Source organism: Rhineura floridana, chromosome 8 (genome assembly GCF_030035675.1).
Source record: "Rhineura floridana isolate rRhiFlo1 chromosome 8, rRhiFlo1.hap2, whole genome shotgun sequence".
Classification (NCBI taxonomy): domain Eukaryota; kingdom Metazoa; phylum Chordata; class Lepidosauria; order Squamata; family Rhineuridae; genus Rhineura; species Rhineura floridana.
Genome location: NC_084487.1, coordinates 128171267 through 128192538, shown reverse-complemented (window position 1 = coordinate 128192538; position 21272 = coordinate 128171267). Strand labels below are relative to the sequence as shown.

The 21272-nt window shown below is 37.6% G+C and overlaps 1 long non-coding RNA gene across 2 annotated transcripts in view; it reads left to right on the top strand.

Moving 5' to 3' along the window:
* The first annotated feature begins 1742 nt into the window (after positions 1-1742).
* Positions 1743-21272, top strand: part of LOC133363186 (uncharacterized) — a 29164-nt gene continuing 9634 nt past the window's right edge. The window contains exons 1-2 of one of the 2 annotated variants that reach the window (XR_009757612.1): positions 1743-2130; positions 3551-3711. This is a non-coding gene — a long non-coding RNA (uncharacterized LOC133363186). Of the gene's footprint in view, positions 2131-3205; positions 3712-21272 lie in introns of those variants that run through there. The other variant, XR_009757610.1, reaches the window with a different exon arrangement.

Sequence of the window (21272 nt, the reverse complement as noted above, 5' to 3'; positions counted from 1 at the left end):
AAAGCTTGGTATACCTAACGTTCCATATCTCAGTGATAAGAGAAAGCTTTGTCAAATAAATGTCAGAACATGAATGACATAATCAGATTCAGTACCATATCTATATAACATTCTCTTAAACACATATCATTTATAGAATTATTATTTATATATATACATACACCTAAGCACTAAAAAGAGAGGGTGCATAGTAAGGAAAAGCATCATTCATGAAAAGTAACTACAGTGAAATTAATAAAAATAACAAAACCTAGAACATTTGCATTCAAAAATAAACCATGCAACTGACTTTAGCCTGCTTTTTAAAAATATGAAAGCCTGCTGGTTTTAAACCAGATTGACAAAGGAGAGAATGAAAATAAAGGGCACAGAAATTCAGAAGCAACCACACAGCACCCTTAAAATAAAACCAATAATTTTTAACAAGTAGTACTAGTACTGGCTAGGCCAAGGAAGATGTCGTTGGTTAGGTGGACTAACTAAGTAATCCAAGGCCAATCCACCAACATCCAATCTGAGTTGATGAAACTTCATTTTTCTCTTGGCAAATTTTACTCTGTTTACCACTCTATTGTGAATGCTCATAGATGTGAAATAGACATGATATATTGCAATGTAATAATCTGAAGCATCTAAAGGAATGGATTGATTCTTACCCGAGGAAGAGTAGGAATCCAGCTGCAGTGACAAGAAGCTGAGGACTCCAGTGTATTCACCTTGCAGCTCTGCAGTCTCCTGTGAAAGCAGATGGAAGATACTCTGTGATGTCTGTGGCATTTCTTGATGCATGCTGCAAGCGCATGCAGGCCTAGAGAATATGGGAAGGCGGTCCTTACCTAGCAACAACAGGCTCCAGCTTCACAGCCACATGCTTCCCCCCTGCCACCACTGCCCCCCTGGCTGCCAGCTCCCAGCAATAACAATAGAAGAGGCAGAGAGGGGTGGCATGACAGAGAAGGAAAGATACTGTGAAGGAGGGAGAGAGGGAGGGAGGAGGGAGGGTGAGAAAGGAAAGCGGGGAGAGAAAGAGAGAAGCGTGTTAAGCTTGTCTGGCAGTTAACAAGTCTTGAATGAAGAATGTTAGCAAACAGACAAACAGCATGCCTGATGCATGCTAATGTCCCTAGATTCACCACTGACAGTCTGAATAATTCAGTAGGCAGGGAGGGAAAGAAAGAAAGAAAGAAAGAAAGAAAGAAAGAAAGAAAGAAAGAGATTCCTCTCACCCCTTTTGAATGCATGCAGAAAAAGTATGTTTTCAACTTTTCTCTTTACCCATTTTGCATGACAAAATGGAATCAACAACATTCATCAATTCAGAGATTTTGTAATTCCTGATTGTTTGCTCTTAATTCCCCCTTTACCTATTTTACTGCCTTTTACCTTGAAGCTGGCACCTCTCCCAGAAATAGCATTTTAGCACTCCAGCGCAGTGTTTCCTTTAAGCTGGAGAAGCAGAAGAAGCTTGGGGTAGCCAAAATTTTTGAATATTTCCACTTATACCATGCTCACTTTACAAAGGGATGTAGGTGAAACTCACTACGCAGCCTTTCCCACACAGTGCAGATACCTCAATACATTAAAAACAACTCAGAGCCAGTGAGGACGAGCGAGAGATGGGAGGTGGATAGGGAACGCATCAGCCTTCTATTCAGTAAACACATTTTTTAAAAAATCTTATTTTTATATGTTGCAAACTATGCAGATCCAGATTGCTTGGTCAAAAAGAGAAATGAAGAAAACGGCGGCGACGGGTATTTAAACACCGCCTTTTGAAATATACAGAGTTGCAGAGCGAAGTGCAGCAAAGGAAATGAAAAAAATATTCCAAATAAGAGGAGGATGAGGATGAGAAGAAATAAAAATACCCAAAGAGGAGAGCGATGATCCTTTTGCCATTTTTAAAAAAGTTATTAAAGGCCGCCTGAAGGGGAGGAGGCCTTTGCAGCAGGCATGCAAGGAGTAACCTCACCCCACCCCCCTTCCCGGTTCAATATCCCTTGTGAGCGACTACTAAAGCAATCTAGCTGAGAAAGAGGAGGACGTGAGCTAGCGAAACAGAAAGGGCTGGAGCTGATGATGAAACAGAGCCACGGCCCTGCGTGAGCAGAAGGCTAGTTTTCATCATACGTACGTAGGCGCATCTCTCTCTCTCTCTCTCTCTCTCTCCACACACACACACACACACACACGCAAATCCATGCGTACGATCAACAATGCATCGAGGTCTCTTTCTGTTACAGTTAAACATTTGCTTTTGCTCTCCTGCCTCTGCTCTCCGCCCCCCCCCCCCGAAATCCAGCAAAGCTATTCTTCTCCCAAGCACAATGCGGGCTTGTGTTTATGACGGGAGGCGGGGGGAGGAGGAATGGTGCCCTGAGAGTGCAAGAGAAAGAATGGAGTCCAAGAGGGAGATGTGATCGTAGGAATTTTAACGCACATGCATAGGGAGACACACGACACAACCATACGCTTTATGAAGGCGCTTGGTTTAATTCAACTTTTGGAACGCCTCCTCTCCCCCACCCCAACTTGGTGCTAGAGATGAATACACACGCAAATGCGGACAAAGCTGAGAGAAACTCAACCGTTAGAAATAACTGGATCTAGATTTATAATGCTAAGCAGTCCATAGACACCGTCGGAAAATCTGCAAGGGGGAGGAGGGAGAGAACGAAGAGAAATCAGGGCAGTCGTTGCGCTGATGCCGGGAGAGAGAGAGAGTGGGAGGAGAAAGAGGGAGAAAGCCCCCTCTTGGATATTGTGTTTTCTCATGCCCTTCTTTCCCAACCAGCTGCACAGCTAAAGCCGAGGCTGCTGGGCCCTTATAACTATCTTGGCACTGAGTCAAAAGCTGATAAGCATTTGGGCGAGACAGCTCAACTGCTGTGCTGGAAGAAAAACAGCTGCCATGAACGCGGTTTGATTGAGGGCTTTTACACACACACACACACACACACACGGGTGAGAGAAATGTCTCAGGAATCAGCCTTTCAAGAGCGACGCACAGCTCTTTCTCAGTTCCAAAATGTCTACACTTTCCCTTCAGTTTCCCCACCTATGTGTGTGTGTCTGTATATATTATTTGAAACGTACCGGGGAGACTTGCTGCTTCTTTTTTCTTCCCACCCCCACCCCATCCATAACCTCGAGCAAACTGGAGGAATCGTGCCAAAAGCCCGTTGCTAGTTAGCAAGTACTGAAAAAAAAGTCCCTTTGATACCCTCGTTCCCCACCCTTTCTGCAGACTATGCAAACCAAGATAATCCGTCCATTCCTTCAAGGAAACATAACCTCCACAGCCTCAGCTATATTTTTCTTTTTTTGTGTCTTGTTTCTGAAAGAGCAAGAAGTGGGAAGTTAAAAGAATATATATATAAAAAAACTCCCTCCCCTGCTCTTCGCAGACTCGCCTAACTTCTGGCTTTCTCCATTTGTGGCCGATCACTGTAACGCTCTTGTAAAACAACTTCCTGCTCTGTTGGCTCAAGATCCAAGAGCTGCGAGGCTGCGTTCTCAGCAAAACCTTTTTTCCCCTTTGCTAAAGCAGCATCGCAGCCCCCCACCGCACAAAAACAACAGAGAAACCACCACCACCCCAGCAAGTTTGGAAAGGGGAGGGAGGGGTGCTGAGAACTCCTATGGCGAACTTATGGTCGATCGATGCTTAAGAATGTTGCGCAAGAGACGTTGTATCGCTGCTGGATAAAGGTGGGGTATTCTTATACATGTATGTATGCCTTTAGTTTTCAATTTTAAACGCACGCCTTAATAGCATTAGGGCGGATATTATGCTGCTTCATGTGTTGCATTTCATTTGTAAATCTGCCACTGCATTCGCCCACCCACCCTCTTGAACCCTTCGTCTGCTTTTATTATAGTCAGTAATCTAACCTGCATCTCTTTATGTGTGGATAGATATGCCCGTCTGTCTATATAGCAATTGATGGGGTAAGACAGGGATATACATATGCTCTTAAGTGTGGTGAAAGTGGTTTGAACACACATTCACAGACTTCTGAGGCATTTGTTTTCAGAGTAGAGAATAGAGAATGTGTTCAACAAACCACTTCCACCACACTTTACAGTATCAGTCGTCATCTTCTGTTTTATAGATTGATAGATCACACAAGTCAGGGGTAAGCAAAAAAGAAAGTGCAAGGCCTGCACAGCCTCCCCCCCATCTCTCTTTCTCATATAACATACACAGCACACAAACCAGAGCGCAGCAGCAACAACAGTATTTCTGGGTATGCCTGCTTTGGCATACACCAGCATTTGTACCCATCCAAGTGTCCTTCTTTTGCGTCACATCTCACCATTTCAATCAACCAATTGAAATCATGCTTTCATATTATAAATAGATATTTAATTTTTTCTCCTATTGGTGTATTTGGAAATTAGTGTATTTTGTAAGTTGTTCTCTTTCTCTCTCATACACACAGAGAGAGACATACACAACCCTTACAATGCTTGAACATTTTTAAAAGGGATACCTTGCAATATTCAGTCACAAAATCTACTTCTGTACGATACTTTACCGTGTCTATTCAGAAGTAAGTCCCATTGAATTCAATCGGTCTTTGTCTGTGTAAATAGGTATAGGATTGCAGCCCTCAGTGAGCAGTTACTGAACATTAACAGTGCTTTTGTTTGGATGTAGTTTGACTCAACTATCTTCAAATTCTGCTGACAGAAATGTGCTGATGTAGCACTACCATGGGCAAAGTTCTCCTTAGAAATAGCACATTTTGTTCCAGATAATACTGACTGGGAGAAGTCAACTGTAAAGTTTTGTCTTTATTACGAAAGACAGTTTTCACTTCTAGGTTGCTGCTGCCCACTGAACCTTCCACATGACCACTTACTGCATGCAGCACTCCAGCTATCCCATTTTCCAGATGGAAGTTCACCACCAGTACTACTAGAAATTCACAGCATTCACATTAGCTGGTCTACTGTCCACCTACATAGCTTGTCTCAGCCTAAGCCTAAACCAAGTATTATTCTGAAATAGCAAAGCTCACATTGTGACTACTGCTGGTCTGGTATGCATCCTACCTAACCAGCTACCACAGCAAAATCAAACTATTTGTCGTAACTAAAACCATAGCCTGACACTATTTGACAGTCAATTACAAATATTGCAATACATTACAACAATTGCTCTCTCCCCTTTTTTCCCTCAACCAGGCTTTCCCCACTTTTGGCCATTTAAAAAAGACACTTAACCATCCTTAGAAGTATCACAGCAAATTTGGTTTCCCTCGAACTGGGCCTTAGTTTAGCTATGCTTTTGTGTGTGGTGCTTTTTTTTTTCTTTCAAGATGGAGAAGAAATACGTACATTTTTAATATCTGTCTTTAGATAGTATGAAAATTCTATGAAACCATTTAACCACATATCCCATTAACTGCCATTTTCCATCATTTTTTGAAGTAGAGAAGCATGAATCAAGCATATAGTACAATATAAAATTGTCTGCACTGTCAGACTTGTAGCATTGCCTTAAATGTGAATTATCTGCCACTAACAAATTTTAAATTAAGATGCAAAATGGGATAGCAAGCTGAAAATATGAAACCCACTCTAATGAGTTAACACTTTTGCTTATTCTAGATCCATAGTAACTTTTGGAGCCATCTTTTATTTGTTTAAATTAATCATTTGTGATAGCATAGGTGGCAAGTTTACTCAGATATTTAACTTTATTCAATAAGAAACATAAATGCAAAATATAAATTCGTTCTAATTTATTGTACGAATTTATATCTTGGAGTTAATGTTAACCAAATTTTAAATTGTTGTGGAAAGTGAAAATAGCTATCAGTCATTGTGGGTTTTAACAGGTAATGTTCTTCACATTTACTCTGATTCAACTTTAAAAAAAACTGAAGTTTTACTCTCAGTCTTCATGTCTGTGTTTGTGATTTTTTTTAAAAAAAAGTATAACAATTTTTTCTTTTAAAGGACAAAACTCTTGATAGAGACTTAAAATATTAAAGAAAACACATTTAATTTTTCATAAATCAAAACACATGGAGGGATTGATTTCAAAATGGCACTTGAAATGGCAAAAATTAAATGTTGCAGTCTTTTAATACTGTGCATCACTACACACAGAGACAAAGTTACTATACTTAATATTTTATTGCATGTGTATTACCTACATATGTTTTTCACTTGTGCTTGCATAAGGTTCTATGTTCCCTTATGTAACACATACCTAGTGGCAAAAGAGCGAACAACCTTTAAGCAGTTGAAAATGACAGCGCATTACATAAGGCCAATTCTCTTTCATCATGCTCATAATCCAGCAACATATTTCACAAGGATATTTGTATCAATATACTATGGCCACAGTCCACGTGGAAGTTCTGCCACACAACCACCATTGAAAGGACTGACAGTACAGTAGCACTCTTGTGCAACTCCCATAAATTTCAATTTATGTGGTACTGTGACCCATATGTTTAACAGTCCTACAAATTTGGCAGTGAACTGGTAACCCTATAAATGATGTAGAACAAAGTTGCTTCCCCCCTCACTTGTTTCCAGATTGAGAATGTAATAGTGCATTGAATTAGTGGTTTAAAAAAGTTTTATGCACAGAGTATTGAGAAGTTTCTTTTAAAAAAAATAAAACAAAAATAAACAAGGGGAAAATAATGGACAGAGCAACTTACTACTAAATACAGTATCAGCACATCTAAAGCAGTAAAGATCCACATCTGCACAATACTGGTATACGCTGAAATTAACATTCATTGTTTTAAAGAGTTATTTTGTGTACCATATAACTGAGATAACTGAGATAATTTTTAGACTTAGTACCACCTTCACCTTTTCGTATTGCTTTTCTTTGCATTATGAGATCAAACACATTTTATTACAGCACATTAGCACCTCATTGATATTTAAGAAAGTCAATGTTATATTTTTAATACTTACTATATTTGTGACACATGACATTTTCTTTCAGTTACTAAGCTGCTCCATTAGTATATTTTAAAAGACAAAGAGCAACTTTCAGTATATTGGATAATTCCAAAATAACAGGGTAAAAATAAATATGGCGGATATGATGCTAAGGTTGTACTGATGGCAGTCATCTCACAGACATATGAGAATATGTTAATGTTTAAAAAAGATTTCAAATCTATTCATTAAGGGATAGTTGCTTTATCTTAATTTTTTACTCCCAATAAGCTAGTAGTAAAGCTAGAAATATAATCCATCTATTAACATGCAGTGATTTGAGGCTTATAGTAAGCTTGGAGATTAAACATAAATATATAGAATGTGATTTTCTCTAGTTTTTAGAAGTTTGGACATTTGTTTAAAGTGATAACTCTGAAAAACGGGCTTTTGTCTTTCTCACTTTTAGTTTTGAGGAAAACATTTTACTTACTTCATTTTAAAAAGAAGCACACTGAGTCCAAAATTTTTAGCAGGTATTCAAAAGCATATGACAAGATTTCTACTGTAGTTACAATTTATATACATTTAACAGTGCAATCCTATACATGTCTACCCACAAAGAAGTGAGTGGGATTACTGCCAGATAACTGTGTAGAGGATTTCAGTGATCTATACATTTGAAATTTATTCCTGTATCTCTGGATAAATGATAAAACTTGATCAATATGCAAGTTTTCCATTAGTGAATCTTTTGTCTTATCTACTAGTAATGACATCTACCCCCCCCCCCCAACATCTTTTGCAAATTAGGGCCTGGCAGGGAACAACCTTTTTTTGGCCAAATTCCCCTTTAAAAATTTGCTTTAGAAATTTGATGCAGTAGAGCTTAAACTTATTTTAAATGTATTTTTAAGTAACTTCTTCATTTATTTTCCTTTCAGCATTTAACAACATGTATGCATCGCACTATAACAGAATGTGTGTACTATGTATTAAAAACTGCTTTGTTCAGACGACTGCTCAAAACTGTGGAATGTTAAATAATTTTTCTCAGTTTGAATTTTTAGAGAAAAAGACCCATTTTAGATCAATGTATTCCATATTTCAACTGTAAGGTCAATTACAATGTGTTTTTAAAAAGCATTTATCACAATAAGTAATATTAATTATGCAATGTACCAAATTCCGGGCTTTTCACTTTAAAAACTGAATCATTAATAAATATTTAATACACATAATATACTTAGGTTATATTCACTTGTTCTAGAAACAGTATTATATTTGATGCTTTTGTTCTAATTTTTAAATAACAAACCTGAATACTTTTACATATGATTAAGTCCCTTTAGTTTCATTGTTGTTACTTATAAAGGAAATTATTTAATCCTCAGTCATGAAAGAAAATCGTGTAAACAGTGCTGTTTTACAGCTAACTGACACTCTGCCCCCACCCTCCATAAAAAGAAAAGGTAGCTCAGATTCCAACAGGAGAGATCCAAGAATTGGAATTTTCAATAAAAATAAAGTGCTTAATTTTGGCTGGATTATGACCGCAGATTCTCCCTACTGCCACCCAAATTTAGAAGAATGCGTTCATGAAGCAGGTTAAATACTAGACATTTAAACAACAACAAAATTACGTGTCTGTGCAATTTTTCTACACAGGTAGAGATCAAAGTCACATTTTGATCAAAGAGGCAAATAAGAATCCACATTTACTAAACAGCCAAAATGCTTTGTATTCTATCAAGGTAAACATTATATATATACAGCGTGTTACGTTAGATAGAAATACATGTTTATTATAAACTGTTAGAACCTCATTACCAAATATTTGGGGGAAGGGGGAATGAAGGTAGTGAATATTGCTTCTAGCCTTGGTGGTTAGTAAATAAGCTGTCTGGTAGAGGCTATTCAAAGTGGTATACATAATATATACAATATGTGGCCACACACAGGTAAAGTGAAAAGAATGCAAGCATAATTTTTCAAGTATATCACTACAATGGATATAAAATAAGAATGGGTCTCTCCACTGTGGTGCTATTAATTCTCCAGAACTGTTCACTCCTATTAACATATGATCATGGCATATGACCATATTGGAGAATAAAATATCAAACATTACCTTAATTTGCAATCAATGCACTTACAACTGTACATGAGAGAGAAAAAGAAAGAAATTCTATTATTTTTTCTTGACATCAGACTTCCAACTAATACCAATACCAACCATTGGGATACAACTGCTTGCCCACTTTTAAAAGCAAGTTAACTTTAAGCACATTACATTTTTTGTCATCTAAAAAACCCCCACAACCTAAAAGATGACAGTTATTAAGGAAAACACTTCATTTTTAAGTTTGGCACAGTTTAAAAATTGTTTAGTTTATCACCTATCTTTGATTGTCTAAGGGATCAATAAATTCAATCGGGTAAATACCTGAACCCCAATATTGACTTTTATGTGGATATTTAACTCATTAAATGTGAGATAACTTCAATTTAAGTTGATAACTTCAATTTAAGAAAGCAAGCTATTGGTCATCTTCAATACTAGTTATCTTCAATATTTATTGGAATGTAGAGTGTTCTGTATTAGTACTCAGAGTGCAAAATGACATTAATGACATTAAAATAGTGAACAAGTTCAAGTCCCATCAGTATTGTGGAAAATCCCAAAGTCATATAGTGACTATTGGGTCCAGCAATGTCTTGCGTGAGTAGAAAAGCATTTCCCTCAGATTCCCTGCCCTGCTGCAGCCCCCCCCCCATTCCCCGTTAACCCTCAGAAGTGACTGTGGCAGTGGGGACAGAGTTGTAGTAGGGGGAAGAACCAGGAAAACCCCACTGCATGAACAGGGTTCTGCTCAGTCTCTGGATCCAAACCATCGGTGTCAGCTGAGAACTTTTAGCTTCTGTCACATGTGATTCCTAGTTCCAGACGGAAAACTATTAGTTGTTTCACCCCCAGATCAAATTATCTGCCAGCTTTGGGTGCAGCCTGGAAGAAAAGCTGTCTTTAAATGGTTTTTCCTCCATATCTGGCACAGGGGACTGGGAGCCATAATGTCTGTGTGGCCTGAAAAGTGAAGTGTGCTTCAGTTTCAGCCCCACTGGGAACTACCAAATAAGCCCAACAAAACGTGTACTTACACATTCCTGCCCATTACATAAACCAGTAATGCTTATTGAATAAAAATGGGAAAACACCACACGTTTTATTTCTATGGGTTTATGCACTTGGAAGTTAGAATGGTTTTCCAGAGCAGAAACAATGGTGGATAATACTAATATCACATTTAAGAAAATAACATGTAAAGCCTTTGCTATAGTATTGTTTCATGTATATATTATTATAATACTGACAATGTACTTAGGATTTTAAACCATGAGCAAAACTGCCAGACTAGTTCTAGATTTGCAGATGTCTAGCAGCGCAGGTATCTAAGCAGTGGAGGATATTTTGATCTGATAGACAATCAAGCCAGAATTGTTTATACATCCTTTTGATTCAGTGAAAGAGAGCTAAGTACATCCTTAACTTTCATATTGAAATCTCTGGGAATTATATGTGCTTATTTAATGTGACCGGATAGTGCTCTTAGTATTCAGAGGGCTTTGATTCTAGAAGGTTGTTCCACAAGTTATATATTTTCACAATCTCCTATGGCCTCAAACATAGAAATTCTCACTGTCTGTGCAGGACTATAGATTTAAATCACAGGGTATACGTTCCAGTCGAATAGAAACAGAAGAATTTTACTCAGAGCTCAGCATCTACTATAACCAAACCAAATGCTGTAGAAGTACATTTGCTTTAAAATAACTCTAAGAAATCTATTAAAATAGTTCTTCTAGATTAGGTATGGCACATGAGCTACAGTTTATAAATATAACAACAGTAGATTTTGTGTGTATGACACAGAAAGAGGATTTGGTAGCACATTAAAACATGATTGGTCTCTGAAAACTAGCACAGCCTTTTCATTGCTAAAAGGCATAATCTTTGCCTTTATCAGCCCCATGATTGAAATTAATGGGAGCGCTGCAGTACAAGAAGACCATAGCAGTGTTTTTACCAAACTTCCATTCATTTCAATGGAACATGCTCAAGAGGATTTCCCAATGGATTACTTGATTACTCTACATTTACAGTATAAGCAAACAAATGCTGTCAACAATTAACTAAATGCTAGACCTTACCTCAAATATTGAGAAGCTCTCAAACAGTTAAGTAAATTGGGCACGGCCATTTTCATAGCACATGTACACACAGATTCTCAGTAGCTACTTCCTCACTTAGGAATTCTCTTTTTTCAGAAACTTGAAAAAGGCTAATATGGGCAAGTATTTATTCACCAGGCTAGTTCTTTCTTGACATCACCTATATTTAATTAGCCCATTATTTTAATGTTATTAAGCTGCAGTCCTATGCACAGTCTCTTTACCTGAGAGTAATGTTTGACCACAGTGCGAATTATTTTAGAGTAAAAATGCATGGGATCATGTTTAATGTTGTATATGACCAGAGAAGTACTGGAGATAAGGCAAGTTACAAATCTAACATTAAATTTAATAATTTATTAAATTAAAGTGACCGCAGGATATTGGATCCAAAGATTTGGTTGTAAGAAAGAACAAAACCTCTACTTCTGCTGGAAGGGGTGTGGGTTTGGTAATATTCACTCAGTCTGCAGCCTCACTGTACCCTCCTCAGGGGAGCTTAGGGAAGAGCTGTAGCTCAACTGGTAAAGCATTTGCTTTGCATGCAGACGTCCCTGGTGTAATCTCTGGCATCTCTCTAGGTAGGGCTGGGAATGTCTCCTGTCTGAAACTTTGGACTCAGAATAAGGCAATTTCCAGGGGACCCTCTGGAGGAGCTTTCCAGGAAATGTGAGGCTGCAAACTGAGGAGGTGGCATCAAATACCTCCCATCACACAAGCCTGGATCCAGGCTTCCTACAACAGAAAGATACATTATTAGAATAATATCTGATCTATTGTTCACAAAACTTAAAGTGACTTTGGAACAGGTATTCCCTCCGCAACCCAATATTGACTGTAATATTATACACACACAAACACAAAACAGAAAAAAGTGGAGAACTCTCTATCACTTGGAAAGATAGCTGAAGAGCTATCAAGTAAAGCTATTCTGAAGAGAACACATTTCAAATGTTCCATATAGCTGTAAAAATATGAACGTATCTCTTCCTTGACAAAAGGGATACCCTTGACAGTTCTAGCATTTGGAAGAAGCATCGTTTTCTGGAAATACAATGGTGCATATTTCGATCAGCCTCACCTGAAATGTGCCATTTTCAGCAAGACTTAAGTTTGGCCCAGACAAAATTGTCTGTGGCTACATAAAGATGGGACAACATTACTCTCAGTACAACGGATGATTCTGTGGAAAAGTCATCATTCAGTGAAGTTGTGATATTGAAACTCTTGAATAAGATCATTATGAATCTTCACTCAGTTGTGACATAATATGCCTAAATTTATTTATTTTACTGTCATACTAGTTGAAAATGGAAATGGACTGCCTTCAAGTTGATTCTGACTTATGGCGACCCTATGAATAGGGTTTTCATGGTAAGCGGTATTCAGAGGTGGTTTTACCATTGCCTTCCTCTTGCGGCTGAGAGGCAGTGATTGGGCCAAGGTCACCCAGTGAGCTTCATGGCTTTGTGGGGATTTGAACCCTGGTCTCCCAGGTCATAGTCCAATACTCTAACCACTACACCACACTGGCTCTTGTCATACTAGTTAATAAAGTATTAATGGGAGGCATGAAATCAGCAGATACATAAAGTGGTCACCTAAATGGACAGGTTATATAAGCCCTGAGTACAAAGCAAGATTTTTGTGTACCTTTGTTTATTTACTTAATTTGTTAAAAAAATATTTTTTTCTCTATATCCAAGGTGTGTCAACCTACCCATTTATATGGCGACTTGAAGAATCTGCTGAATATTTATTAATGTTCAGGCTACCACAAGACCTTTCACTGCTTTTTTGGTGCTACAAGCTAACATGCCTACTTGTCTGCAGTTTATTATTACATAATTAGCCTTGTGTAATTTCATTTGTGCAGTGCTTGCCAGTTTCTTCTTTTCTAGGCTATCAGAAAAATAATTATTATTGGTAGTGATAAAGATTATTCTATATTACATATTGCATCAAAATATACAAAGGACTCTCCCTTTTCTAAAAGAAAGCAGCATACCAACCATACACAAATGAGATCCTTCCAGGCTTTAGAATTTCATTTATACCATGTAGTTCTAAGTTCTACACATACAGAAGTAACACTTAAATAAAGGGGGTTTGTGCTGGATAAAGTGCATTCACATCACAGAGTACAGCTAACAATAGGTGTTTCTACATTTTTATGAAAGCAGTCTCATTTTTTAAACAAAGTTATTCCACAAAACCACCCAGCATATTAAAAAAAAAAACGGAATTCAAAAAGCAAAGTAGAAATGACCCATTGCCTCTGAAATACGTGTCAAGAAATACTAACTTTACATGGCACGTATCCAAGAAATAATTCTCATAAATTTATTCAGTTTAAAGCTCATTGTAGGTATTTGTAATAGTCTATGCTTCTGCAGCCTTTTCTTGTTTTGGATAAAATTATGGAACAGATGTATTGTTTTAAATCATGTGTAGGCAGATGCACACACAAACAGTTATTCTTTCTGGAGGCTGACTTTCTAAAAATACATTGTACACTTTTCCCAGATGAAGTGCTCCAAATAACATCACATTTTGTAACACATTTCTCATCATAATGTTTGCTGGGAAAATTTCCTTTTGAATCTTTTTTCTCTATGCTGAAATCGTAGAACTTCTCTTTATCCAGGAGCTGTAACACATCGAAATGAAGAGGGATAAAAAAGGTAGCCAATAACAGATTGAAAATTTGCATCTTACTTTCTCTAAACAGATCATATTCTGAGTACTATCGTTGCTTAGTAAAGGCAGAGGCCATAAGCCTTTTGGTGTGTAAATTCCCAGCATTTCTTGAGCTAACTGCCCTTCTCCAGAGAAAATGACTAAAATTATTATTATTATTATTTTAATTTTTATTTGGGAATATACATAGAAAAAGTGTATTTTAAATATTAACGTAGTTCAAAGACCATATATACAAAGACTAATACTTTACATATGTGTTTGTTTTCAGTCTATCACTATCCACTTACAATACAGATACAATACATACTACTTAACATTAGTTATTTGATAATAATTAATTAACAAGTTATTATTTTTATTAATTTAATTAATTAATTAATATCCCACCTTTCCTTCCAGTAGGAGCCCAGCGATTAGTAAATGCATTTAAAACCACTTTTTAAAAAGTAGTTTTATAATTGCATCCAACTATATATAAGCATTGTCATTACAAACTGTAAGAATATAGAGAGGTCTTAAACCTCAGGACGTTTATATTTCGACAGACAAATTGTTTATGTTAAGCTGCTGCTCTTGTTCTGTTAGGTAGGCCATAAGCAGTAGGGGATGTAAGCAAAAGGCATTGAGCAAACTGTCCAAAACCTCTGACATGGTTTTCCACTTCCTCCAATTGTTTTCTGTTGCATCAAATATATTTTGGGTGCACTGGAATGAATCTATGTTCCATAATGTGGATGGGAAGTAATAATAGGCTTCCCATAATATCCCAATCGTATGATTTAACCTCACAGATTTAATTGTCAGTTTTTTCTATATTTCTGCATGCCCAAGGAAACTACAGCTTATAAGGCAGTATAAATAGAACCTCAAAAGGATATTATCTATTCAATTCAGTTAATACTATCAAACATAATAATCAACTTTTGGTGGCTAGTGCTTGGTGTCACAAAATTTGAGCCCACAGCAATTTAATGCGGAAAGAAGAATAAAAACTCTTATGCCTCAGCTCTACCCAGTGCTACTTCAGATATGTTTCAGGCTATTCCAGACTGTTTTGGAATTCAATCACATTTTCAAGTTGCACAATTAAAGTGGACGTGGTCCTCTTGCCAGTAATGGTCAGTGGAGTGGGATGGGGTTTCTCACATGTTTTCCCAACACTGAGGTTGTTGCTGGGTAACCAAGAGGGAGACGGGTGGGGAGGACAGTGCAAATAGAACAGCACAGCCAATCCCACCACTGTGCCACACGGCACCAACCTCCCCACTGCCTTACCCGTCTCCCTCTCAGTTGCCAGTAGTGACCTCTGCATTGGGAAGGCAGGTGAGCAACACTGCCCCACCCCACTCTGCCTTGCCACCTGGTACTGGCTCTTGCACTGTCACACCCGCCCCCCAACTGAACTTTTTGTGGTAAGGAAAGTGTCAGGAAAATGTACTAGAAAGTATGGGGTAACAGTTGCCTAACATAGCATCATACAACCTCCCACGAACAAATCAAAATGTATGCTCAGCAAACAGCTGACTGCAAGCTTTGTCCAAACAAATCAGGATGAATGCTCAATAAACAACTCATCTGGAAGCAGTCTCAAATGCAGAAGAATGAGACTTCAAAACAAAAAGTTGGTTTTATGTATATTCCCATCAGGTATTTCAACATGTCCCACATGCAGTCTTGTACTGGGCTTTGCTTCTGAAGTGAAGAAGTATGTACAATTAATTATTTTAATGAAAGTACAAAATTTAACAATTTAGTATTGGAAGGATACATCTTTTACATTCAGTAGAGCCTCTGTTGATTTTATATAATCTGTTTAGTCCTGAGACCAAGTTATATTAACATTTTTCTCTCAGAACATATTTTGTTTAAAAAATAATGCAAATTTCTTTGTGAAGTGTTTCTTTTTCTATGTATTTCATTGTCATATTGTCAAATAAACAGCTGTCGCTATGGATAAAATTTGTTCTTAGATAGTTTGCAGTTGTTTTATATAAATAAGATAATTTTGGTACAATTCCAAAAGATACATTTTTGTATCCTGTACATTTTTATATTACAATTATCTTCATTTTTCATAATTTCTATAACTCAATTTCATTAGGGTATCTTTCTATTATAGTGAGGACCTAAAATGGTTTTCTATGGTATGATAAAATTAAAAAAAAATTATTTAAATGCCTGCTGAGGAAATGTTAGATCCCATTTGTCTGAAAAGCTATAATAGACACATTTTTTAAACGATATATTTGCAAGACAGACAATATGTCATCCACCACATTTCAGGCTTTCATCATACTTTTTGTGATTTTTTTTACATGTACATGTTCCAAGAAGAAATTTATGTTATATAATTGTTCATCGTCAACAAATCACAGTTAAAAACTGAACAATTAATCTTAGCAAACACTCCATCTAGCAAAAATAGTAAAAAGTAATTATTCAAGATTTTTGAGGGAAATGTTAACAATAATGCATTTCAATTTTGTGTGTGTGGATGTTAGGTACTGAAGGGTTTTAAAGTATATAATCCTGATACTCTGCCTTTCTATGCTAGCACGTGCCTAAATTAGTTCTCCATTTTATGGTGGCCCTTGGAGAGCAATTCCTATTGAGAAGTGAACAAAGGCCATGACCTCTGGGTCAAAGTGTAATGCAGGAAGCATGACCTCTTCTTTGTTCAGATCAGCACTGTTTACTTTGCCTAAGTAAAGATCACCAAGACATTAACTAAAGAGGATTAAAGGGGTCAAATCCTCAGGGATATCGCTCAGACAAGTGGCAACCCTCCTTAGCCACCAAGATCATTTAACTTCTCTCTCTCTCTCTCTCTCTCTCTCTCTCTCTCTCACACACACACACACACACACACACACACACATGTGGTTTTTAAAAGAGAGTTTTTAATATTTTGTGATTCACAATTTGAAGAAACACAGTATATGTTAAATATAGTTTTCAATATTCTTATTTTTCAAAATACAAATTTAAAAAATAGAGCAACTTGCAGGAAGTTTTTTGTTCTTCTAAATACCCTCTCATATTTTAAGATATGTATTAAATTAGAAATTAGACTAGTTTTAATTAAAATATTTTTAAAACAAATCACTGGTAACATAGGTTACACTAAAAGAATTCGGCACTATTTGCATGACATACAAATGCTAATACAATTAATTTGGCAATGTATAACAGCTATGACAATAATTATTTGGGACTTGGATCCCCAATTGTCCTGTACAGGACAGCAATGCCAAGTGCAGCCTTTAATATCTCAAGGTCCTGAATCCCAGGCATACCTGGGTTTGGATGATAACCTGGCCCACCATTCCACTTCTACCAAACAGTGCTTCTGTGAGTGAAGTGAGCAATTTCACTAATCCCTAACCAGGAATTAGAGATCTGCAGTGCTCTATTCAAGTATAGCAGCTTCTTGCAAGACAGTGCCAGGGATTTATGTGTTTTGGGCCTACTGCTTCTGGGGACTGTTGAAACTACTCTGCCAGTTAAAGGAAGAGCAAGGCTGCTAGACTATGTTGTCAATGTCATTCAACTCTAGGTACGTTACAGATTGTGGGAGGCGAGGGCAAAAGCAGTACGCACAGTGCTGGACAGCGCAAAGAGATTTTGCATGGGGACCTTAGTAGAAGTAGTTCCTGTTTCTGAATTATAGAGATAATTTGGCATTATAACGAATGGATGAAACAAAAATCTTGTCCCATATGCTCCAATACCCTGCTTACTCCAGGATAATATGGATGCTCCTTTGAATAAATTATGATTGGCAATGGTGGTAACACGAAACACCAATATTCCTGTTTTGTTGAATTGACCAGAAATAATAATGGGCAGAGTAGGTTTAGTGTCTTTTATTTTTTAGGGTTATCTTTTATTTAAAAAAAATATTTCTATACCACCCTTCAGTTAAAAAAAATAAAATCCAGGGTGTTTATTTTCAATCAATACACACAGAGGGAGATGATAGTAAACAAATTAATTTGGGTCTGATTGGCAATAGCTGCCCAGCAATACCCTTTGAAGAGAGCTTAAGCATTCAGTGCCAAACAATGATCTGACAAGGAGAACAAACTGGGCTAAACCATTAGAAAGTTATATTGCAAAGGCCTCATTTGACATTAATGGTGGGAGGTGTTCTTTGTAATTAATGGATATATTCTGCATACATCTGTGCCATGTTTTCTTAAAGCTGGCACTATAACTTCTTACAAAACCAAAATCTTCAGAAATAACATGACATGCCCAGAATTTGACTAGGCTGCCATATTTCCCGCAAGTGACAGTCTACAAGAAGGAAAAAGGACTCAGGCCTCTCCTGGTATAAATATTTTACATTCTTTTTCACTGTTGTGGGATTTTTTCAGTTTTTTTCCCCAAAAGGGAAATATTGTTGGAGGCAGTGTGCTGCTGAATACCTGTTGCTGGAAAATACAGAAGGGGAGACTGCCGTTCCACTCAGGCCATGCTTGTGGGCTTCCCATGAGCATCTGATTGGCCACTATGAGAACAGGATGCTGGACTAGATGGGCTACTGACTGGCCTGATCCAACGGGCTCTTCTTATGTTCTTAATTAAATTAAATCTCAATACACCTCACTTTTTTCCCTCCTGCAAACAAATAAAATCCAAAAGTATTCTCTTAACAAACATTAAATGGCTTCATAACAAAAAGATGAAAAAGGTTGTTCTATGTGCTATAACTACCTATGTAAATTAAAGCTGAAATAAATCTTTGGCCTATTGTGGAAGTATAGGAAGTGCAGCTGCCCAAGCAATGGTTGCATACTCCCAACATCCATTTTAAGCAGTGGTAGTGCATCCCACAAATTAGGCTTGGGGCAAATGGATTACTATCAGAAAATATACCAACCAACAGAGGAGTATGCCAGGGATATGTCTTGGCACCCTTCCTTTTTAATTTTTATATCAATGACATTGTTCACGAATTGAGTGGTTTAGAATATTTTCCAGTTTCAGTCCTAGATGCCAAGCTCTCTGTTCTCTTGTATGCCGATGACATAGCTATGATTTCCACCACATTAATTGGGATGTGAAAGTTATTACGAGGTTTGAATAATTACTTTTCAAAGGAGCACCTATTTATCAATCATGCCAAAACAAACGTCATAGTTTTTGGGAGGAAGAAAAAAAAACCATGTATGGAAATTGGATGACAAACCCATTGAACAACAATGTAATTTCAGATACTTGGGACTGGAGTTTAATGCCCAACTTTCATGGAAGCCACATTTGGATTCAGTCAAGTTGAAATCGTCCCATTCCATACAATCATTGATGCATTTTTCTAAGTTCCAAGGGGGAAGCTTGGTTGTATCAGCTGCTGAGGTGTTTTGGAAGAAGATAGTCCCACAACTGCTGTACGGCGCAGAGCTCTGGAGGTATACAGATGTCTCTTCTTTCGGGTAGTGCAGAATTCCTTCATGAGATCCCTGTTAGCTGCCTCTCAAAGCACACCTGCATTTCTATTAAGGGCAGAAACAGGGCTATATTCTATAGAATCCTGTGCTCATGCTGCACTTGCCTTGTATTGGCTGAAGTTGGCTGTATGAATGATTTGCACCTGCCAAATAAATGCTTTCTAGAACAAATGCAAACTCCAACCCAAAGCTGCTGGGTAAATTCTGTTAAATCTACTCTGTCCGCTTATGGGATCAACATGGAAGTTTTACCTTCCTTCTCTTCTGTTAGAGTTAAACAGCTGTTCAAAGAAAAATCCATCTTTGTTCTAAACGGTGGGACCTCTATTCAGTAACCCAAATGTCATTTTCTATTTGTTATCCACTATATAAAACAACATCTGGCATGAAGCAATACTTCATGTTTCTGACAGCGGCACCGTTGAGTTTTTTTCCCCTTTTACATGTGATGAATTGTGGTAGCCTATGGCTTTAAGCAATAATGATTCATTTCATTTTAAATTAGAGTGGTGAGGGTAATGTCATACAGAAAGCATTGTTCTTCCTCTGAATAGGCTTCATTTCCCTCAGTAATGTCATCCTGTTGTCTGATTGGCGATGTGGCATTGTTATGCTCTCTACATGATCTTTGATTGGCTAGGATCACATAACTGAGAAATAATCCCCAATTGTTGGGAGCCAGGGAATAGAGCTGGAGCAGCAGATGATCAAACTACAAGAAGACATGAACAAGAATGTGTTTGGTAAGGAGATTAATCTTTCTACACCAAGGAACACTTTGTGGCAAAAGTGTTCACCTATAAACATTCAGCACAGCCATAATCTACATCAGCCTTTCCCAACCAGTGTGCGTCCAGATGTTGCTGGACTACAATTCCCATCTTTCCTGACCATTGGCAATGCTGGCTGAGGCTGATGGGAGTTGTGGTCCAACAACATCTGGAGGCACACTGGTTGGGACAGGCTGATCTACATATATATGTCAGTTTGTTGTTGTTATGTGCCTTCAAGTTGATTACGACTAATGGTGACCCTGTGAATCAGTGACCTCCAAGAGCATCTGTCATGAACCACCCTGTTCAGATCTTGTAAGTTCAGGTCTGTGGCTTCCTTTATGGAATCAATCCATCTCTTGTTTGGCCTTCCTCTTTTTCTACTCCCTTCTGTTTTTCCCAACATTATTGTCTTTTCTAGTGAATTATGTCTTCTCATTATGTGTCCAAAGCATGATAACCTCAGTTTCATCATTTTAGCTCTAGTGACAGTTCTGGTTTAATTTGTTCTATGACCCAATTATTTGTCTTTTTCACAGTCCATGGTATGCGCAAAGCTCTCCTCCAACACCACATTTCAAATGAGTTGATTTTTCTCTTACCTGCTTTTTTCACTGTCCAACTTTCACATCCATACATAGAGATTGGGAATACCATGGTCTGAATGATCCTCACTTTAGTGTTCAGTGATACATCTTTTCATGTGCACTGGATATATTTATTACATTGTGTGTGGTGATGGTGGTGGGGAGCAAGGTGAGACAACCTTCTTAGAATGGGAACAAGGAGGTGTTCCGAGAAATGCTGTCAGTCTGGAAGCTGGCATATAGAGAGCTTTGCACCACTGAGAGAATGCACAGGGCCTTTACAAACTTTTAAGAGCAGAGCAATATAGACCTATTCAGCCACCTCATACAATTAATAATGTACGTCCAAACTCGCCCCACATTTGACCATTTCAAATAAATTTTAAAGGCCCTACAAAAGCTACAGAAAATGGATTTGCAGTTTTTCAAGAAGACAAATGTCCCTTGTAGAGTAACTTGCAACCCAGCACAATTTCAAATGAATGGTATGTGTTCCAAATTCTCCCCCTCAGTTTCAACCAGAAATTTGCTTAGCACAATTCTATACATGTTTTCTCAAAAGTAAGTAGGGAATGGGGGAGAATTTCACTTCACATATCAAGCTGAAT